The sequence below is a fragment of the Gorilla gorilla genome, chromosome 3 (assembly GCF_029281585.2).
Source record: "Gorilla gorilla gorilla isolate KB3781 chromosome 3, NHGRI_mGorGor1-v2.1_pri, whole genome shotgun sequence".
NCBI classification, from domain to species: domain Eukaryota; kingdom Metazoa; phylum Chordata; class Mammalia; order Primates; family Hominidae; genus Gorilla; species Gorilla gorilla.
Window position 1 is genome coordinate 41,774,133 of NC_073227.2, and position 21,529 is coordinate 41,795,661.

At 35.8% G+C, this 21,529-nt stretch overlaps 1 long non-coding RNA gene across 1 annotated transcript in view; it reads right to left on the reverse strand.

Annotated features, from left to right (window-relative positions):
* LOC134758310 (uncharacterized) overlaps positions 1–21,529 on the reverse strand; it is a 100,704-nt gene that overhangs the window by 65,668 nt on the left and 13,507 nt on the right. The window contains exon 2 of the long non-coding RNA XR_010133360.1: positions 204–360. This is a non-coding gene — a long non-coding RNA (uncharacterized lncRNA). The remainder of the gene's footprint in view (positions 1–203; positions 361–21,529) is intronic.

Below are 21,529 nucleotides of genomic sequence, written 5' to 3' on the forward strand. Positions count from 1 at the left end.
AAGGACAAAAAAAAGAAACAGGCAGAATTACAGGAATACCTCAGAGATATTGAGGATTCAGTTCCAGACCCCTACAGTAAAGTAAATTTCACAATAATGCAAGTCACAAAAATATTTTTGTTCCCCTGGGTATATAAAAGTTATGTTTGCCCTATAATCTATTAAGTATGCAATAATATTATGTCAAAAAAGAATGTACATACCTTAAGTTGAAAATTTTTTGTTGCTAAAAAATGCTAAGAATCATCTGAGCCTTCAACAAGTTGTAATCTTTTCGCTAGTGGAAAGTCTTGCTTCAATGTTGATGACCACTGCCTGGTCAGGGTGCTGGCTGCTGAAGGTTGGGGTGACTGGCATTTTCTTAAATAAGAAGACAAAGTTTGCCAAGCTGATTGACTGTACTTTTCACAAAATATTTATCTGTAGCACAAAATGTTCTTTTATGTCATCTTACCCACAATAGAACTTCTTTCAAAATTGGGGTCAATCCTGTATAACTCTGCTGCTGCTTTATCAATTAAGTTTATGGATTATTCTAAATTCTTTGTCGTCATTTCAACAATGTTCATGGCATCTTCACCAGGCTTAAATTCCATATTAGTAAACCACTTCCTTTGCTTATCCATAAGAAGCAACTCCTCATCTGTTCAATTTATATCATGAAATTGTAGAAATTCAATAACATATTCACTTTCCACATGTAATTCTAGTTCTTTCACTGTTTTCACCACATTATTACCTTCACATAAGTCTTGAACCCCTCAAAGTTATCCTTAAGAGTTGGAATCAACTTTTTGCAAACTCCTGTTAATGTTGATATTTTGACCTTTTTCTATGAATTACAAATGTTCTTAATGGCATCTAGAATGATGAATGCTTTCCAGAATGTTTTCAATTTACTTCGCCCAGATCCATTAGGGGAATCACTACTCATGACAGCTATAGCCTTAAAAAATGTGTTTCTTAAGAAATAAGACTTGAAATTCAAAATTACTTTTTGATCAATGGTATACAGAGTGGATGTTGTGTTAGCAGGTACGAAAATTGAATTAATCTCCTTATACGTCTCCATTAGAGCTCTTGGGTAATTAGGTACATTGCCAACAAATAGTAATATTTTGAAAATAATCTTTTATTTCTCAGGTGTGGGTCTCAAAAGTGAGTTAAAAATATTCAATAAGGTGTTCTATAAACAGATGTGCTGTTATCCAGGCTTTGCTATTCTATTTACAGAGTATAGGCCAAGCAGATTGAGTGTAATTCTTCCAGGCCTGAGGAGTTCAGAATGATCAATAATCATTAGTCTTAGCTTAAGTTACCAGCTGCAATAGTCCCTAACAAAAAGCCAGCCTATCTATGAAAGCTTTGAAGCCAGGCCTTGACTTCTCTCTAGCAATGTAAGTCCTAAATGGTATATTCTTACAATAGAAGGGTGTTTTCTCTACATGGAAAAATGTGTTGCTTAGCGTACTCACATTCATCACTATCTTAGCTAAATTTTCCAGAAACCTTGCTGCAGCTTCTCCATCAGCATTTGCTGCTTGACTTTGAACATTTATGTTATGGAGACAATTTCTTTGATTAAATCTCATGAACTAACCGTTTCTAGCTTCAGACATTTCTTCTGCAGCTTCCTCATCTTTCTTAGCCTTCATAGAATTGAAGAGTTAGGAGCCTGGTTCTAGATTAGGCTTTGGCTTAAAGGGAATATTGTGACCGGTTTGATCTTCTATCCAGATGACTAAAACTTTCTTTGTATCAGCAATAACACTATTTTACTCACTATCATTCATGTATTCACTGGAGTAGCACTTTCAATTTCCTTCAAGAACTTTTTTATTGCATTCACAACTTGGCTAACTGGTGCAAGAATCTTAGCTTTTGGCCTGTCTTGTCTTTCAATGTGCCTTTCTCACTAACCATACTCATTTCTAGCTTTTGATTTAAAGTGAATGATTGTGACTCTTCTTTTCATATGAACACTTCATAGGAGGACACTGTATGGTGGTTAACTTGCATAATTTTAATGTGTTGTGTCTCTGGGAGTAGGGAGGCCTGAGAAGACAAAGAGAGATGGGGAAACTGCTATGCGGTGGAGCAGTCTGAACACATGGACTTCTCAACTAAGTTCATCTTATATAAGCATTGTTTGTAATGTCCCCAAATAATTATAATAGTAATGTCAAAGATCACCATAACAGACATAAAAATAATACAAAGTTTGAAATATTGTGATAATTACCAAAAGGTGACACAGAGACATGAAGTGAGCACATGCTGTTGGGAAAATGGTGTTAATAGACTTGCTTGACACAGCGTTGCCACAAACCTTCAACTTGTAAAAAACTCAGTATCTGAAACACACAATAAACTTAAGTGCAATTAAAACAGGTGGGCCAGGCACAGTGGCTCATGCCTGTAATCCCAGTACTTTGGGAGGCAGAGGCAGATGGATCACTTGAAGTCAGGGGTTTGAGACCAGCCTGGACCACATGGTGAAACCCTGTATCTACTAAAAATAAAAAATTAGCCGGGTGGTTTTTTGTGCCTGTAGTCCCAGCTATGTGGGAGGCTGAGGCGGGAGGATAGCTTGAACTTGGGTGGCGGAGGTGGCAGTGAGCCAAGATTGTGCCACTGAATTCCAGCCTGGGAGACAGAGTGAGAATTCCTCTCAAAAAAAAAAAAAAAAAAAGAAAAGAAAAGAAAGAAAAAGAAAAGAAAAAAAGACAGTTGTGTCTATAGTTAAGCCAGAATTTGAACCTAAAAATCTTAATAAGCCATGACAAGGAGTCTCTCTTTAAAGCCCTTACATTTTTATATAACTTGGGCTGCCCTGGTACAAACACACCAAATTTATAAAATTAGCAAATATTAGAGACATAAAAATCCTTAAAAATTATATAACTTAGCCAATGTTTAAACAAATGAACTGATATTAGATTTGTCCTTTTTCATTCAGCTAATGTACTAGCAAAACTAAGACTAGAAGATAGAACTCCTGATTTCCAACTTAGCACTTTTGCCTGACTGTATATTGATGGTCACGTAAGCAGTTGCTCAGAAAAGCTAGAATTAATGGTAGAGATCTCAGTTTTATTGGTGTATACTTTTTAGTAGAATATGTAATAACATATCTAGGCATTCTCTAACTCTCAGTGTTCTTCCTCTGATGAAATCTGATAGATTTCTATTTTTTTTCGTCCCTCCTGCACATTTTATTTCCTACCCAGTATAGGTTTCTGGTGCATAGATGTTTCTCAAAAATATTTATTGAATGAATAATAAAAGTGAATGACGATGATCAGTTGACTGTGTTGCACCATATTTTATGGAGGGGTTCTAAGAAGACAGAAAAAAATAGCACACTAATAAGGATCTACTTTATTCATGTTATTTCTTTGTTCAGCATATTCATCACCACAATATGTAGGAAGTGGATAGTTTTTTTTGTCTGTTTGTGTTTTGTTTTGTTTTGTTTTTTTCAGATGGAGTCACGCTCTGTCACCCAGGCCAGAGTGCAATGGCCGATTTCGGCTCACTGCAACCTCCACCTCCCAGGTTCAAGCAATTCTCCTGCCTCAGCCTCCTGAGTAGCTGTGACTACAGGCACACGCCATGACGCCTGGCTAATTTTTTTGGATTTTTAGTAGAGACAGGATTTCAACGTATTGCCCAGGCTGATTTCGAACTCCTGAGCTCAGGCAATCTACCCACCTCAGCCTCCCAAAGTGTTAGGATTATAGGCATGAGCCACTGCGCCCAGCAGAAGTGGACAATTCTTAAATAAAAGAATAATATGTTTAATAAATTTTCTCCATGTGTGTCTGTATTTTTGAGCATGCCTACAAACATATATGTTTTCATTTGAGCTCTGTACTTTCTAGGCCCTAATAGTCTACCCCTTTCCCCACATTTTCTCCAACTTACTGGGAAAAAATGAAGCAGCTGGACCGGAGACATCTATGGTTTCTTCTATCTGTTGCATCCTTATGATTCTCATATGCTATACTTCTAATTAAACTCCTTGATGCTAATTAAGAATGAGAATAGAACAAATGGCACTAGCTGAATCCAGACATCCTTCTGTTAAACTTAGTGAGTTCTTCAGGGCTGGGCGTTTAGATATTTCCCCTAATTAGGATTCATTGGCACTCACACCCTGTCATATGTACTTTATCATCAGTTCCATAAAAATAATCCCAGAGAGTAGATCAGAAAATACCTGTCTTCTCTAAAGTACTCATAATCACAAGACTGTTTTTTTTTTTTTTTTCAGCAGTGCTGCAACATCCTAAGAATCTGTGGTTTGGCAGATGGTGTGATGCAGTGTGTAATTTGGCATGCTATGTCTATCAGCCTGTGGTAACCCTTAGGCATTTTATTTCTACAGGAAACAATGATGGTGAGGACAGCATGTGGTGACCCACAGGAACATAATCATGTTAACTCCTGACTCTGCAAAAACTTAGCACGTGGCATTGTTTTTAGCATCTTCTAAGAAACCGACATTGATTAAATAGACATTTGTTTGACTGCATTAGATTGCTTCTGGTTGGTTTGTTCTTTCTTCCACTAAATTTACCAAAGAATGTACTAGAGTAGTGTGAAATTGGACGTCTGGTAACTGATCAGCATCACCTCCACTGCTGCATACACTAATAACTTCAACTCATATTTGGTAGTTTTTAAATTCTCTCATGCAATCAGAAGACCTTAAATTCTAATATTTTTCTATCAATGCTCTACAGCATCATGTCTCATTTCAAATGAAATATTAAGTATTAAGAAAGCCAACTTACATGGCTTATATTTGTGGCAAAACATGATGAATGTTGTAGAAATAGAGATGTGTAAATGTGAATAAGAAAATAAGCAATTATTTCTTTTCTATCTTGAAAATGAGCAAAAAAATTAAGGTGAATCAAAGCAAGGTTCATAAAAATATAAACCTTATATTTAAAGACACAATTTAACATTTTTATTCCCTTCAATTTTTTTGCAGGAAAGGACACACAATCCACCTCTTTTCTCAGGATAAACACCTGTAAAATAAAATAGTAACTATTAAGTTTAAGACCTATAAGTGAAAGACAGAAAAAACCACAATATGCAACGAATTTCTGTGTTACCCTGTCTTCCTGTGAGAGGATTATCTATTTTTCTCTCCTTCTGTGGCAATATATACAGTCACATCTTTAGAAAGAAGCAACTTCAAAGTGCTTTTTTCCACGTAGTAGTCCAGTGAGAAAATTGAAAACTAAATAAATCAGTTGAAATAATTTTTATTCCTTGAGCTGATCTTTATTCAGTCCATGGAGGAACAGGTGAACTTGTTTAAATCTGCGCTAAGAATGCCAACAATTTTTATTACCACGGGTGAAGGGAGGGCTTCTAAATCCAAAGCTCCAGAGAGTGATGGGAAAGCCCTAACACAGTCTCCACAGTGTGCTTGAAGAAGATTTTGACCTTCAGTACTCACTAAATCTAACAAGTGTGAAGTAATATCTCATCATGGTTTTAATTTACGCTTCCCTGATGATTAGTGATGTTATGTTTTCACATACCTGTTGGCCACTTGTATGTCTTCTTTTGTGAAATGCCTATTAAGTTCCTTTGCTCATTTTAAAATCAGGTTATTTGTTTTCTTGCTATTAAGTTGAATTATCTGTATATTTTGAATATTAATCCCTTAACAGATGTATAAGTTGCAAATGTTCTCCTGTTCCCTAGATTGCGTCTTCACTTTTTTTATTGTGTCCTTTGCTGTGTAGAAGCTTTTAGTTTGATATAATCCCACTTGTCTATTTCTGCTTTTGTTGCCTATGCTTTTTTGTCATATCCAAAAAAACTCATTGCCTAGACCAATGTCATAGAGTATTTCCTCTATGTTTTCTTCCAGGAGTTTTCTAGTTTTGGTTCTTGCATTTAAGTCTGCACTTAATTTTGAGTTTGCTTTTGTGTGTGATGTGAGATGAGGGACTAATTTCATTCTTCTGCCTGTGATATCCAGTTTACCCAACACCATTTATTGAAGAGACTATCCTTTCCCCATTGTGTGTTCTTGCCACCTTTGTCAACAATCTGCTGATTTTAAATACATGAATTTTGTTCTGGGCTTTCTATTCTGTCCCATTGTTCTGTCTCTCTGTTTTTTATGCCAGTACCATCCTGTTTTGATTACTATAGCTTTGTAGTGTATATTGATGCCAAGTACCATGATGCCTCCAACCTTGTTCTTTTTGCTCAAGATTCCTTTGTCTATTTGGAGTACTTTGTGGCTTCACAAAAAAATTTTAATTTTTTTTCTATTTCTGTGAAAAATGTCATCAGAATTTTGATGAGGATTGCATCAAATCTGTAGATCACTTGGGTCATATGAAAATTTTAACAATATTAATTCTTCCAACCCTTAAACATGAATATCTTTAAATTTATTTACAGCTTCTTTAATTTCTTTATTAATATGGAGAAATGAAAATGCTGGCACACTGTTGTGAGAATGTAATTATTACAGCCACTGTGAAAAACAATATGCAGGTTTTGGCTGGGTGCAGTGGCTCACACCTGTAATCCCATCACTTTGGGATGTGAGGTGGATGGATCATCAGAGGTCAGGAGTTTAAAACCAGCCAGGCCAACATGATGAAAGGTTGTCTCTACTAAAAGTACAAAAATCAGCCGGGCTTGGTGGCACGTGCCTGTAATCCCAGCTACTAGGGAGGCTGAGGCAGGAGAATCACTTGGACCCAGGAGGTAGAGGTTGCAGTGAGCCAAGATTGCACCACTGTACTCCAGCCTGGGTGACAGAGTGCAATTCTGTCTACAAAAAAACAAACGAAATGAAAGAAAGAAAGAAAGAAAGAAAGAAAGAAAGAAAGAAAGAAAGAAAGAAAGAAAGAAAGAAAGAAAGAAAGAAAGAGAAGAAAGAGAGAGAGAAAGAAAGAAGAGAAAGAAAGAAAGAAAGAAAGAAAGAAAGAAAGAAAGAAAGAAAGAAAGAAAGAAAGAAAGAAAATATGCAGGTTTCTAAAAAATTCAAAATATGGTAGGAGACAGAAAAGAATAAGGAACTTTTAGTTAACAGATTTGAAGTTACAGCTATAAGAGAAATGTAAGTTCTCTAGTGTTCTATAGCACAGCAGGGTGAATATGATTAATAGTAATTTATATTTTCAAGAAGCTAGAAGACAGGATTTTGAACTTTCACAGCACAGAGAAATGATAAATGTTTGAGCTGATAAATATCCTAATTACTCTGATTTGATTATTACACATTATATACAAGTATTGAAATATTACTCTGTATTCCATAAATATGTACAACTGTTACATGTCAACTAAAACTAAAAGGAAAAACCATTAAAATAGAACTGCCACAGGATTCTGCAATCTCACTTCTGGGTATATGTCCAAAGGAAATGCAATCAGTATGTTGAAAAAATACCTGCACTCCCACATTCATCGCAGCATTATTCACAATAGCCAAAATATAGAATCAACCTAAGTGTTCATCAATAAATGAATGGATAAAGAAAATGTGGTATATGCTCATTGGAGTGCTTTTTAGCCTCACAGGTGTGAGACACCGCACCTGGCCTTGTTTTTTAACAAGGAAATCTTGACCAGGTGCTGTGGCTTACATCTGTAATCCCAGCACTTTGGGAGGCAGAGGCAGGCAGATCATCTGAGGTCAGGAGTTCAAGACTAGCCTGGCCAACATGGTGAAACCCCATGTCTACTAAAAATACAAAGATTAGCCGAGTGTGGTGGTGCATGCCTATAATCCCAGCTACTCAGGAGGCTGAGGCAAGATAATTGCTTGAACCTAGGAGGCGGAGGTTGCCATGAGCCGAGATCACCCCACTGCACTCCAGCCTGGGCGACAGAATGAGACTCCATCTCAAAAACAAAAGAAAGAAGTCTTGTCATTTGTGACAACATGGATAAACCTGGAGGACATGTTAAGTGAAATAAACCAGACACAGAAAGACAAATGCCACATGATCTCACTTGCATTAGAAGTCTCAAAAAGTTGAACCCATAGAAACAGAGAGTAGAATGGTAGATACCAGGGGCTGAGATAGTAGGGAATGAGTGGTTTGACTAGATGTTGGTCAAAGGATATAAAATTTCAGTTAGATAAGATGGAAAATTCCACAGATGTACTGTACAGCATGGTGACTATAGTTAATAGCAGTATATGGTAGTCTAAAAATCTCTATGAGAGTAGATTTTCAATAATTTTACCACAAAAAATGTAACTCTGTTAGGAAATAAATATATGAATTAGCTCAATGTGTATATATGTATATATATGTTATATATTTCAAAATGTCATGTTGTATACAATAAATTTAAACAATTTTGTCATGAAATGTTTAATAAAAAATAGTTCTAAACTGTAAATCATCACTAAAATTTATATAGGAACAGAATTTATGTTCATAATAGAGAGCTTCTTATAGTTGAAAATATTTATAAACAATTATCAGCAAATATGTTGTTAAACATGGTATACAATAAAGTTGATGAAAACTTTTAAGTGAAATGACAAATCTCTATCAAATATAAAAAGAATTGAAGGAAACAAAGATAATATTTTAAACATTTATTCCCAGTCTACTTTAGTTTTATGAATCTGTGCCTTATTCTTTAATATATAATTAGAATATATTGACTATCTCTCTATATTCTGTATCTTGAATATACAGAATATCAAAATAGGCTTGGAGTCTACTTTTATATGTTTCAAACAAGAAAATCTCCTTTCATACTGCCTCCTAGCAGCTAGACCTTGGGCACAATCACACTAGTAGTAGCTTTGGCTACAGATTCAAGGTGTGAAAATGTGAAGTTGCCTTCACAAGTCCAAGCAGAAAATCATGGGGCTCTTCTAACCTTTATGAATTCCAGCATTGACTTTTATTCTATGCCGTGATGGTCACTTGCTATGGAAGCCTGAAAAATTTAACAGATATTTAAGTCTTAATTAGTTTTTATTCAGAATCCCCAAACTAAAAAGGATATGCTCTGTAACCTCTTATCAAGGACCCACTTGTACAAGGGCCTTTTGCCAGATAGATGTCTTAGGAAGACATTTAGCCCGAAAGCCACATGGTTGCCAACAAATGTTTTATTTTATTTCTTTGGTCTCTTATATCTAATAATCCCTTACTCATTTTGAATTCTTTTTTTTTACTATATCTTTTAAGTAGAAGGCTTTTAGAAGCGTGTCATGGAGACAGAAGCCCCTACTTACCTCCTGAGCATCTATGGAAAATTAAGAGTTGACTTTTATTATAGGTCTCTCAAGTGAGCTAAGCATAACCAAGCATAGGCTCCTCCTTAAGGTATTACATTTTTAGAGAGTACTGAAAAGGTAGGGGTCCTTCAAACTACCTGGGATGAAGGAAAAGCTTTGGAGTCCCAAGGAATAGCAGAGGGAGAATAAGGATGGCACCTAAATGTGGTGTAGGGGTTCCAGGGACCAACTTCTCAGGGTCTTGAGAAGACCACTGCTCTGCATGATTGTATGATTCCTGTGGGGCAATTCCCACCCATGACAGTTCCTTCACTATTTTTTTTTTTTGATTCAAGATGTTTCTCTATCATCCAGGCTGGAGTAAAGTGTCAGGATTGCAGCTTCAGCCTCATGGGCTCAAGCTATCATCTCACATCAGCCTCCTGAGTAGCTGGGGTTACAGGTGCACACCACCATGCCTAGCTAATTTTTAAATTTTTTTTGTAGAGATGGGGGTGTGGGGTGTCTCACTATACTGCCAGACCGGTCTCAAACTCCTGGCCCCAAGCAATCTTTCTGCCTTAAACTTCCACAGTGGTGGTATTACATGTGTGAGCCATCACACCTGGCCAAATTCATTTTTCTATGATCTTTCTGTTGTCCTTTCAATACATTTCTTTTCTTCTTAAGTTAATGAGAAAATATTTCTTTGCTTTACAATGAGGAATCTTGACGAGTATATATTGTTATGAAACAACCTTAAAAAGGTCAATAGAATAAAAAGTCCAAACAAATCTTCTTTATACTATTCTAAAAAGTAGGTTTGTTATGGCCAGAAATGGGATGGTAAGAAGAGGTGTTCTGTAGCTTAGCAGAGAGTAAGAAAAGTGTCAAAAATAAGAGACTCATCACATGTATATTTAGAAAAGGACTGCTTGTAACATCTATTAACTCACAAGAAGACTTAAGAAAGAGATTTTAGTGCCTTCTATGTGTTAAGAAGAGAGTTTGATGGAAAGAATTATGATTCTATAATTAATGCCAAATTTGTTATGTTTCCATCCTGTATTTTGTGTGAAACCTTGGGAATAAATTCTGACTGCTAAATTCTGACTGCTAAAGTGGTATTGATTTTAAACTTGACTCACCAACTTCACAGGGGTTAATACAGATGTGAAAAATCTTGAGTTATAAGCTTCCTGCATGCATGAGACTTGTTTTTATTTTGCTGCTCTAGTGTTATTGGTTTTATTACGCAAGGAGAAAGAAGGCAGGGAATTTATGGTCAGGAGATTCCTAGTCAGGAGGTTCATAGTCAGAAGATCTAGACTGGGTCACAAGAAATGACAGAATTTAAGCATTGGAGCCAGGGAATAAGAATGTGTGTGCTCTGCCTGTGTTTTCCACATTCATTTTACTCAGCATTGCACTGTCATCTTGCTTAAGAACAATTCAGTAGGTCAGAAACATTGGATTCCAAAGCTGTTAATGGTTTATTTTCCATTTCTTGCCTTTGCAATTTCTGAAATAAAGTTATATCCCAGATAACTGATGGGAAAACAGGGTTCAAGGCTATAGGATATATGACTCATTTAACATAAGATTATTCAAATTAATGAATTAGCAAATCCTCTTGTGCTTATAATAAGCAAATATAAGTTTTATCTTGTCTATTATAAAAGAAATGTCTAAACATTAAGTGCAAAAACCAAACTAGGCAGCAGGAGAAGGAAATTAGTTATGTTGTTTTTATAATAAGGATTGTAAAACCAATATCTTAGTGAAATTCTCGGAAAGCTTGATTTAAAAATTTATCAAAATTCTGGAGTTTTTTTGTTTCATTTGGTCTATTTGTCAGTGGTTTGAGGTCTTAGTTCTGCAGCGACATCTTATGGAGTTGGTTAGTTTGCACAACCATTTAATAATGTCTGCCAGAACTGATCATTGTTCTAACAGATTTGATGCAAATAGGATCCCTGCCTGTGCTTTGAATGTGGAAGTAATTAAATGGATGCTATGAGGACTTTTATTTTTTTCTCTGTTGTTGCTTATCTAAAATTTCCTTATCATGGCAACTGTATAATTTTTAAGACACTCCAAAATATGTACTGAGGTCTGAAATTCTCACTACATATTCCAAATTAGGATAGGAAGGGAGAAGGAAGCTGTTGAATAGTGAAGTAAGACAGCAGTAAAAGATCACAGTACAGCTGGTGTTTGTTGGAAACAGTTTCCACTTAAAAATTTGCAGCAGTGCAAGTACCTCAATTATTATTGGCACTTTTCACTGTTCGTGATCACCAGGAGTGAAAAAAAAAAAAAAGAAAAGAAAAGAAAAGAAAATTGAATTCTTTGAAACTCAGAGAAGTAAACTGTGAAAAATTTTTGAGTGCCGAAATTTACCCATTTCTTCTTCCGATTGTGTTCTTTTGAACAGAACACATTGCATTAAACTCTAGAAAGAAAAAAAGTGACTGTTTTCATATTTTTATGATTGGAGTCACATTCTTAAGATCTGTAATATAGATTACAGCATCATATTATTATCTGCTAGAAGAAATATAGCTAATCACCTCTAAATTAGCAATGTTACATTTTATTTTGCTTCCTATTTACTAGTGTGGCACATTTTAATGACAGAAAATTTCCTTGAAGGCAGGAGCTTTACACACAGTAGGATTTCACTCAGTTTTTGCATATATTGACCACTGCAGAATACAAACAACTGTTAAGTAATTTCTCCCAAAGACAGGCCATAATAAAGACGAAAAATATAAAGTATATGACACTAAAAATCCTGTTAATCTTGATCAATCAGTGAATGAAACACTAATTGTGCCAAACAACACATTCTACCTGAACAAAAGGAGGAAATTGCAGTATGTTTCTATGAATACATAGCAGCTCTTCTATGCCATTATTATCACTGGTGAGTAAAGATCAGGGTGAATCATTGTCTAATATCTTGTGATCTTCCTCGCATATAAAAATTGCCAGGGCACTTCATTAATTATGATTGCATCTTAAGGGCTCTGGACATTTTCATGAGTGCCACAGGACACCTAGAAAATAATTGCATCTTTTGAGAACCATGTGCCAGTGACAAGGTAAAGCTCAGGTTGTATATTCCAGAGATTCTCTGGCAAATGAGCATTGCATGCCTTAATATTCTAAGCCCATCAGTTAGAAAAGGCTGACCCTATGACTTAAAATTGCATGCTGCATGATTAGAAAGATAGATAACAATATATTTTAAAGAATTATTTGTACCTCACACATGCCCAACAAGATTGAATGATTTTAATTGAATTGAATATTGGTAAATTTGCTAGAAACAGAAAAATAAGAAGTTAAAATTTTTTTTTGGTGGTGTGAAATATGATGACTTTTATTTCAGTTATGTGATCTAGAGGTAGCACTCATCCAAATAAGTAGCAGTTGGCAATGTGAAATTGAATATAGGAGAAATGAGAGACAACAGTTATATAGATTTGAAGAAGAGTATTAGATAAAATGCACTTTGGTAAATTCTTGAAAGATATATTATAGAAGATCATAAATACTTCATATCCCAAATAGTGGATTATTCCAGACATGGAAATTTTTGTCAAGATGCTATACTTATCTCCTTTGTCATAGTATCACACTGCTAGCTGATTAGTTTGAGATACTCTTTTTCAAACTTGAGCGAGATTCAGTATGTTACCATGAGGAACGCTGACTCAGTCTTGAAATACAGTGGTAACTACTGGCAGGAATGTCAGAGGCGTTTGAGTAAGAGCAACTCTATCTTGGATAGGGGCTGGGTAAAATGAGGCTGAAACCTATTGGGCTGCATTCTCAGGAGGTTAGGCACTCTAAGTCACAGAATGAGATAGAAAGTCAGGACAAGATACAGGTCATAAGCACCTTGCTGATAAAACAGGCTGCATTAAAGAGGCTGGCCAAAACCTACCAAAATCAAGATGGTGATGAAAGTGACCTCTGGTCATCCCTCACTGCTCATTATATGCTAATTATAATATATTAGCATGACAAAAGATCCTCCCACCAGAGCCATGACAGTTTACAAATGCCATGGCAATGTCTGGAAGCTACACTATATTGTCTAAAAGGGGGAGGAACCCTCAGTTCTGAGAATTGGTTACCCCTTTCCTGGAAAACTCATGAATAATTCACCCCTCGTTTAGCATGTAATCAAGAAATAACTAAAAGTATACTCAGTCGAGCAGCCTGTGCCACTGCTCTGCCTATGAGTAGCCATTCTTTATTCCTTTACTTTCCTAATAAACTTGAATTCTCTTTTGTGCCAGGTCCAAGAACCCTCTCTTGAGGTCTGGATCAGGACCCCTTTCTGGTAACAGGAATAGAAGACCATAAATACTTCATAGACAAGGCAACTTCTCAGTTCAGACTATGAAGCTACTCTACACATAGACGTAACTGATAGCAACATGAGCATACATCACCAATAGGATACCAATAAAAGCATGCAGACCTTCGAGGCCTGTAGGTGTTTAAAGTTAAGATTTTAAAATAGAAAGTAATTTATTCCATGTAACTATGTAATTATGGATAACTGGAATTTGCTTCCCTACCCCTATAAAAAGTACAGAAAAAGATAAATATGCTTAAGATAGCAGACAGAAAATATATTTTTAAAAATAACCAACTTGAAGAAAAACAAGGTTTTACCACTAACTTCCTTTTACGGTATAGGTAGATTGAGAGTTTCAGCTTCATCTATTTTTTGAGAAGTGATATAAGATTGAATCAACCGGAGGAAGATGACAGCTTTTTCTATGCCAAAATATTTTTTAAAGCAAATAGGAAGACAACTGGAAGAAACACACATAAACTGCTGGGTTCCAACATTCTGTTTCTAATTGGCTAATTTCATATTAGCAGTTTTACATCTTTTCTTCTGATGTGAATCATCATGGGGAAAGAAAACAAGGCAAATGATTTCCTGGCTGAGAAAAACATCTTTGCTTCATTACATAATTTTAATTTGTTCTGGTTTCTATTCTGAACACTGAGAACTCAATAGAGAAAATGTTGCTTTTTAACATAACTATATGCATTTATATAACTATGTACATTTAAAATGTTAAAAAGCCAACTTCCACCCCATCCCGTTGTTTGTCACATTCTGCTTCCCAAGCCTTTCAAAATTAAAGTCTGCGATGCCTGTTAAGTGCAGATTCAGTCCCATCAATTATTGAGATAGTATTTTCCAGGAAAACATAATATATCAGTAAGCACAGTCTCACTTGAGTAGGGCCTAGAGATAGTCATGCAGCCGAAGTCATACTATTTACCTAATTAGATTGGGGTAAGCCACAAGTACTTGTGAAGTGGCTGATACTAAAATATTAACACAAGCTCTAATAAGAGCTGTCATTTAATATGTATTTCTAATATGTAGAAATTCACAGAACATTTTTCTTACTGACAGGGCTGGGAGAACAAAAAATTAAAGTGCTAATCTAGTTATGAAGAAAAGTCCTTGCTAACAACTAAAATTTTAAGTTGGTCTCAGAAGGCCTACTCACTGGGAATAAGGGAAAACTGGAAATAGATCAGTCCTCGCAGACACTAGACCTCCAGTTCCAATTATTTAATCCTTTACTTGATTATAGTGATCATTGCCCTTAGGCTAACACCCTGGCAAAGCAAACTTAATTACACTTCTGAGGAATATCTCATACAAAACTTCAAATTATCTCTAAATTTTTACATCTCTAATGATTGTCACTCAGCAAAAACAAAACAAAATAATAGAAAAACTAACCAAGCATATGAGGAAATCAAATCACATCACCACACAGAGAAAACCGAGGTAAGACAGTCACATTAAGATCCAGATAATGGCGATAAGGGTCATGAATTTTAAATCAAGTAGTCTCTATGGCTTCACAAATATCAACAAGTTAGAGTAAAAACTTTGATGGAGAACTGGAAGCAATAAAATAAAGCAAATGAAAATTTTATTGTGAAAATTTATATGTAAAACCTTGAAAGAAGAACTCAAAAGATGGTGTAATAGCAGATTACACTTAGTTGAGGATAGAATTAGTTGCTCTATAGGTCAAAAGAAAATATTCAGATTGAATTACAGAGAGAAAAAAAGAATGAAATACTGAAACAATATCATACATATCAAAAATTATAATACTAAAAGTAAAAGAAGTATGACTCCTAAAACATTTCATTGATATTTTACTAGACATTATAGCCAGTACCATAAGACAAAAAAAAAAAAAAAAAAGATTAAGGAAAAAGTTATAAAAGAGTAATTTTCACATATGACATAATATCTTTCATAGAAAATACAAACAATCTATAAGAAAAGTGTTAAGCTTAACACATTATAAAAGATATTAGGTACAAGGCTAATTAGAAAAAAGGCATAAAAAATTTAAAATGTAATTTAAAATAGATGACTTTTAAATATCATAAAATACCAAATACCTAGGCACAAATGTAACCAACCATAAACACACAATATTTCTATGAAAAAAAATTTTAAAAAATATTGAGAGAATTTTTTAAACGTGCATAAGTTGAAAGACACAATAGAGTCATAGACTGAATACTCATTTTTCAAAGACATCAATTTTTCACAAACTGATCTATAGCTTTAGTGTAATCTTAAAATTTCTAGTCATTTTAATACAAAAATCAATTTTGATTCAAATTTTATATAAAAATATAAAATGTAACAGAGCAGTATATACTGAAAGAAGAATAAAGTGTGAGGACTTAATCTGCTAGATCTCAAGGTTTCACAGATAGACACCCTAAAGCAAGTTTCTCAACCATGTCATGATTGACATTTTGGGGAGAATGATTTTTTGTTTTGGGGAGCTGTCTTATGACTGGAGGATGTTTTTCCACATCTCTGTTCTCTACCCAGTTATGCATCCACAGTAACCACTCTTTACAGTTGTAACATACATAAATGTCAACAGATGTCAAATGTCTTCTGGGGAGGGGGAGGAATCACCCCTGTTGAGAATCAGTAGAAAACTTCATGCCTATATCTAACAAAAACCATGTACAAGAACATTCATAAATTAATGTCTGTATTAGCCAAAAGCATAAACAACCCAAATATTTATAAACATTAGAGGGATCAAATAATTAGTATATTATTATAACTGTATTCCATAAACACTGACACTAAGCTAATTTCAATTATACACAAACATACAAATATATTGTACTAGCATAATAATTTATATGCCTCATATTACTAATTTCTACTTCCTTTTTGTTCTTTGGTCAATTGTACACAAATTTTGTCTCCTCTTATAAGTTTAAATTCCTTGGAAGCAAGAACTCTATCTGACAAAACATAATAATTATGTACAATGCAATAGCAAGTGGAGTACCTGATTTTTTAACACCTAAGAACCTAAATGGAAAAAAAAAGAAGTGCTTAGTGTATACATACATACATATAAATGTATGCATTTGTAATTGTTTCTGTTGTATTGCTTCTAACTTATCCTGAAAAACAAGGGAAATCATCTTTCCTTTATTCCAAATAATAAATGCATGTATACATATGTACTTGTATAATTTTCCAATTCTCCTACATTCAACTGATTAAAGCCATTTTAGTGCATTTAGAAAAAATAATAGGCTGGGTGTGGTGGCTCATGCCTGTAATCTGAACATATTGGGAAGCCAACGTGGCTGGATGGCTTGATGCCAGGAGTTTGATACCAGCCTGGATGATATAGCAAGACTCCATCTCTATATTTTAAAAAATAGACAAAATAATATTACTTCTTTGAGAAAGGTATTTGCTTTTCATTGTGATCTGGTTGAAATTATAATAATCATTGTTATGAACTGTCATATGTGTATACTGTGTTGAGCACATACATGTATTATTTTACTCTTCCAACCCATAAAGTCATGATACAGTACTATTATATATCATCTTTTTAAAATGAGGACTCTGAGAAAATGACCATATTAATAGACACACAGTGAGAAAGAGTGTACCTGGAATATGAAGCCAAACCATTTAGCACCAAAGTACTTGCTCATGACCAGGACACTGTACTCTCTCTTCTCCTGAGAAGGCTTCTAATCTCCCCTGTGACTCTGAGTAGTGTTTTCACAGACAGGTGTTCATATACAATTAAATTACATAATGTGAACAAAGAACAAGACTGTCGAATAAGCATTGTCAATAAAAGTTCATTCTACTTCCCAAAATTCAGAATTGCCATTACTGAGTAACAATTGAATATTAATCAAGCAAACATCACATGAACTTTAGACATTTAACTTTTACACTCCTGTGAGATAAGCAGTGTAATCCCCACATTATGGATAGTGAGACTGATACTAAAAATACTAAGTAAATTGTTCAAGAGTATAAAGATGATAAGTGGCAGAGGCAAGTTTTGAAACTAAGCTTATTATACTATATTATACTATAGCTAGGAAACTTTTCAAAACGCCCCACTGCCCTACCGGGTAGGAATGAGCTCATAATAAGATAGAAAAATATGAAAAGCAGTTTTTCTGGAGGTGATTATATCTACCATGAGCAAAACAGGTATCAGTCAGTGATATCATTTGATTTTGAAGAAGAAAGAGAAAGGAAAAAGGTTGTAAACATCAAGATTATTAATTTGTAATCCATTTCAGATATGATCCTAGAACTTAAAAAATAACTTCTATATTAGGATTCTCTAGAGGGAGAGAACTAATAGGATATATATATGTGTGTATATATATATAAAAAAGGATGCATATGTATATAATAGGATATATACATATATAAACTTATATAATACATATAAATATATATTATAATATAAATACATATTTAAATATTCATAACATATATTTATATTATACATTATTTTATATAAAAATTTATATTTAAATATTCATAAAATATATTTATATATTATATATTTATATTATGTAAATATATATTTAAATATTCATTATATATTGCTAATATAATATATATTTATATTATATATAAATTTATATATTTATTGTGTAAGTTTAATACTCCTTAATAAACGCCCATATATATATATCTATATATCCTATTATACACATATATATCCTGTTATATATATATGGGAGTTTATTAAGGAGTATTAAACTTACACAATCAAAAGATCCCACAATAGGCCATCTTACACAATCAAAAGTTCCACAGTAGGCCGTCTGAAAGCTGAGGAGCAAGGAAGCCAGTCCAAGTTCCAAAGCTGAAGAACTTCAAGACCAATCAAGAGCAGGAAGCATCCAGCTTAGGAGAAAGATGTAGGCTGGGAGGCTAAGCCAGTCTAGTCTAGTCTTTTCATGTTATTCTGCCTGCTTTATAACCTAGCGCCACTGGCAGCTGACTAAATGGTACCCACCCAGACTAAGAATAGATCTGCCTTTCCTAGCCCACTAAGACAAATTTTAATATCCTTTGGCAACACCCTCACAGATATACCTGGGATCAATGCTTTGCATCCTTCAATCCAATCAAGTTGACATTATTAGATAAAGTTAACAATAATTAAAAGCTGATATGAAGTAAATAAATCTTAGGTCACATGATAAAGCAAAAAGGAAATACAATGAAAATATTTTCTAAGTAGAAGTGTATACATGAACAACATATTTTTAACAAAAGGAGGAGAAAATACTTATGATAGTTACAGTCCTCATTTCTACAGTTGGTCATGTCGTCATAGCTGGTATTGATGACTACTGTTTTCTACTCCCCATTCTGTATTCCCTTTGCCGTCAGCAAGTACCTCAGCAGGTCATGTTTTTTTTTTCCTGGTGGAGTTACCCCAACCTTTCTCCCTGAAGGGTCTGGGCCATCTGTAGTCCTGCCTGAATTGGGCTGTTGTAGTTTCCCATTGACCTTAATCACAGGGCATGGTAATTCTGAGAGATGCCCTAATGGATCTCCTGTATTCCATGCATACTCTTCCTTACCTCCCTTGTGAAGAAGTAGACTGATTTTATCTTGGTAGTTCATGTCAATCCCACCAGCCAACACTTTAACTCCTTTCTTAGCCTGTTGACTTAAAGGTAGGAGGATCCCAAAGTGTCCAGATAGCAATCTTAACTTCAGGTTTAATGAAATTGTTGTTGTGTCTCCTAGTGGCAGCATTTCTCCCTCTAGAACTAAGACCTCTAGGCCAGCAGAATGTAATGTCATGGGAACAGGAAGCAAAAATTTTGCTAGTGGATCACTAGGGGTGATGGTGAGTGGTGCCACTTCCATTTCCACCCTTTGATTCCTGGACTTGTGAATCCTGGCTATGAGAAAAAATGTATCATATATTGGATGCTGATTCAGAGTATACACAGCCTTCTGAAAAACTTTGCCCCAGCCCTGTAAAGTCTTGCCACCTAGTTGGCATTGCAATAGTGACTTCAAAAGGCCATTCCACTGTTGTATCATTCCAGCTGCTTCAGGATGATGGGGAATATGGTAAAACTAGTGAAGTCTATGGGCATGAGCCTACTGCCACGCTTCTTTAGCCATAAAGTGAGTGCCTTTGTCAGAGGCAATGCTGTGAGGAATACCATGTCAGCGGATGAGGCATTCCAAGAGTCCATGGATGGTAGTCTTGGCAAAAGCATAGGATGCAGGATAGGCAAACCCATATCCACAGTAAGTGTATATTCCAGTGAGGACAAACTCCTGCCCTTTTCATGATGGAAGAGGTACAATATAATCAACCTTCCACCAGGTTGCTGGCTGATTACCCTGAGGAATGGTGCCATATTGAGGGCTCAGTGTTAGTCTCTGCTGCTGGTAAACTGAGCATTCACCAATGGCCATAACCAGGTTAGCCTTGGTGAGTGGAAGTCCATGTTTCTGATCCCATGCATAACCTACATTCCTGCCATCATGGTCACTTTGTTCATGGGTCCATTGGGTGATGACGGGGTGGCTGAGGAAAGAGGCTGAGTGGTGTCCACAGAAAGCGTCATTCAATCCACTTGAATATTAAAATCCTCCTCTGCTGAGATCACCCACTGATGCGGACTCCCATGGGATACAATTATTTTCACAGTTTTTGTCCACTGAGAGAGGTCCATCTACATACCTCTTCCTCAAATTTCTTTGTCACCAATTTTCCAATCATGCTTTTTCCAAGCCCCTGACCATCCAGTCAAACCACTGGCTACAGCCCGTGAATCAGTATGTAATCACACATCTGGCCACTTCTCCTTGCATGCAAAATGCACAACCATGTGCACTGCTTCTAGTTCTGCCCACTAGAAAGATTTCCCTTCACTGCCATCCTTCAGGGATGTCCTAGAAAGGGGATGTAGTGTTGCAGCTGCCCACTTTCGGGTGGTGCCTGCATATCATGCTCAATCATCTGTGGACTAGTCCCTAGTCTTCTTTTCGTCTGTCATCTGATCTTAGTAAACTCCCCATGAGGCCATTGTGCAGGCTGGGAGAGAGAAGGCAGGGTGGCAGGAGTGGAGACCATGGGCATTTGAGCAACTTTCTCGTTTAATTTACTTGTGCCTTCAGGACCTACTCGAACCCAATCATGTATATAACACTTTTATTTGATGATGGAACACTGCTGTGCACAACCCACTTTATGGCTAGATAGGCCAGAAAGCATCCAGTTCATGATAGGTAGTTCAGGTTGCATGTTGACTCGATGACCCACAGTCAAACGTTCAGTTTCCACCAAAGTCCAATAGCAGGCCAAGAGCTGTCTCTCAAAAGGAGAGCAGTTACCTGCAGAAGATGGCAGGGCCTTGCTTCAAAATCCTAGAGGTTTCCACTATGATTCATCTATGGGGCCTGCCAAAGACTCCAAACAGCATCCCTATCTGCCACTGACACTTCAAGCACCATTGGATCTTCTGGGTCATAGGGCCCCAGTGGGAGAGCAGCTTTCACAGCAGCTTGACCTGTTGGAGAGCCTTCTCCTGTTCTGGACTCCACTCAAAACTGGCAGCCTTTTGAGTCACTTAACAAATGGGCCTGAGTAACATACCCAAATGAGGAATGTGTTGCCTCCAAAATCCAAATAGGACCTCTAGGTGTTGTGTCTCTTTCTTGGTTGTAGGAGGGGCCAAATGCAGCAACATATTCTACACCTTAGAAGGAATATCTCGACAGGCCCCACACCACTGGACCCCTAGAAATTTTACTTAGGTAGAAGATCCCTGAATTTATTTTCCATCCTCTGGCATGCAAATGTCTCACAATAAGTCTAGTATGTTTGCTACTTCTTGCTCACTGGAACCAATCAGCATAATGTCATCAAT